This window comes from Poromitra crassiceps (genome assembly GCF_964638095.1).
Source record: "Poromitra crassiceps genome assembly, chromosome: 26".
NCBI classification, from domain to species: Eukaryota; Metazoa; Chordata; class Actinopteri; order Beryciformes; family Melamphaidae; genus Poromitra; species Poromitra crassiceps.
This window is the reverse complement of record NC_139640.1, coordinates 14,719,639-14,722,432: the sequence shown is the minus strand read 5'-3', so window position 1 is coordinate 14,722,432 and position 2,794 is coordinate 14,719,639.

The following is a 2,794-nucleotide window of genomic DNA, read 5'->3' as shown; positions in this document are numbered from 1 at the left end:
GCCTACACACTTTAGTCACATGTGTTGCTTACTGTAGGCTATTTACCTAGCCTGGGAGTTGGGACAGTAGACCCTTCTCACGGGGGCTGTTTTTTGTCAAAAAGGCAGGGTTAACACAGGTGCAAGCAAAACACTAATGAGGGCTTCAAACTTCCATGATTGGAATTTGGAAACCCTCATTAGTGTTTTGCTTGCACCTGTGTTTATTAGATAATTTTTTCATCATTGTAAAGCCACAGCATAGTGAAGAGGATATTAATGTGATGTGTGTAGTTCTTCATATCTACTAGCCTCTTCGTTTTGCTCTGAGTGCATCAGATTCATGCATTTTACTTTAAAATGTACGAACGCACAAAAAGGTGTGGACCAAAGCAACTCAGCAGGCAAATATAATAACAAAGCGAAAAATGAGCTGCTTAGAGTTTAAAGGTAAATAAATTTAATAAGAAGTAATTTGTACCTGCGTACTTCACAGTTAACAAACAGTGTACATCTTCACATAGGTGATACGGGCACCTATGTGAAGATGTACACTGTTTGTTAACTGTGAAGTACGCAGGTACAAATTACTTTAAAATGTACAAAATGTCTTTGTCCAGGGGGGCACAGCCCCCAGTCAGACTATTTGCATCCTGCTGGTGCTACCCCTGTTTGCAAAGCCTAGAATCGCCTATGCTGACATGCATTGTTAGCTGACTTGAGATGGTCAGAGTTACCCATGTGGGGTATTGAGTTGTATGGTACAGTCATCATATGCTTATTAATCCTTGTGCTGTGTAGAGAAACTGTATTTGTCAGTTACATCCATGTTTGAGTTATTTTAATTGACCACACATCGGTGACTGACTGAGCAATTTACTGTGACTTATATTTTGTATGTTTACAAAGTTATTTTGACAACTGTGACACTGCTAGTACTGTAATTACAATATTTGACTATCCATATGCAGGCATATTTGTTTCTGGGAACAACTGACAGCATCATGTGTTAATCAATATATTGACTTGAGATGGCATATGACCGTATTCTAAAATAATGCTTTGCAGCATGGTAAAAAGTAAAAACTTAAAACTTGTGTAGAGGAAAAAATCCACTGCAATGTCCTGCTGATTCATCAATAATGACATATCCGTTTTAAATGTTCATAGGAGGTCTTTTTATTTTCACAATCATGTCTCCGTGCACGGAGGTCTCCTCTTGTCTACATTTGACAATGCAAGAGCCCCGCATTATTGTTTACTTCACATCATATACTGAAAACTATCGCCCGCCCTCTTCTGGATCCGTTCATTCAACCTCCCTCCAACTCAGTACTTCTCCATTCATCCATGTAGCTAATCTGATGTTCACTAGAATCCATAACAAATCCAGTCTATAGTCACAACAAGACACAGGTTCCCACAGGAACCTCAATTCCCATAGACACTTCCCAAAACAAGACATATGTTCTCACAGAACAGCAATCCTCTTGCATTGATGAAAAACACATTTCACAAAACACATCATAGAATTGTCATACTTAATAATTAATCAATCAATACACACTTGATCAATAATTTGCCATTACACTTGTACTTTAGTTATCCCATTTTTTGTGTCCAATGTTCCCGAATGATGTCACGGTCACGGACCGTAACAACATACAAAATGAATTAATAATGCTTGAAAAAAAAACTTTAGTTTCCAAAAACCAAAGTAGGCCACTGGAGCACACGGATCCATTTATAAAAGTATTTTATTCAAAAACTAATGTTTCGACGCCATGCGTCTTCATCAGAGTTATACAGAGCAATGAGCTTTTTTTCTATATATATCACCGCCTTCCAATCAGGGCCAATCCAGCCCAGGCTGGAGAGGGAGGGAGGTGAGAACAAGTATAATTGACAAAAATGATAACTCATTTACAAGTTATATTACACAGGAACCAAAACCAAAACACCTCTTCAATAGAGACAATTTACAGTGATATGTAAATAAATAACAGTAGGCTAATAATAATAAAACCCCCATAACCACCTTCCATCAGCAAAGTAAAGTTTTATTCTAGGGATGGGAGAGGGATAGGGAGTGATGGGAGGGACCAATATGTGCAGGAGGGCGGGGTTTCCACCTGAAGTTAAAAGGAGGAGAAAGATGTCAGTCAGTGTAAGCTCCAGTTAACAATGCACAAATAAAACAGTTAAAGGAACACTCTGCCCATTTTCAACCAGCTTTGTATCATTAGAACATCAGTAGTATATCAGAAAACTGTAAACGGTTTTGAAGTCTGTCATTTAATTTGACAGTTATTGAGTGTTAAAGTGTGGACCAGTGACATCACTGGTCCACACTAACTCAAATGAATAACTCATTAACTCAAATCAACTCTCAATAACTGTCAAACTAGATGAATGATGAATAGTTTGACAGTTATTGAGAGTTGATTTGAGTTAATGAGTTATTCATTTGAGTTAGTGTGGTGGACCAGTGATGTCACTGGTCCACACTTTAACACTCAATAACTGTCAAATTAAATGACAGACTTCAAAACAGTTTACAGTTTTCTGATATACTACTGATGTTCTAATGATACAAAGCTGGTTGAAAATGGGTGGAGTGTTCCTTTAAGGTCTACAAAAATGAAAAACCTACCCATCATAATTTAAGAAACAACCACCAATCATTAATTCATTAAAACATAATTAGAAGAAATAGACAAATATAAGCCTAATTTCTTTTTTTATAAAAAGAAAAGAAATGGGCATCACTTTATATTCCAATATGGAAGGACTATAGGAACCAGGTGAGGTTTAA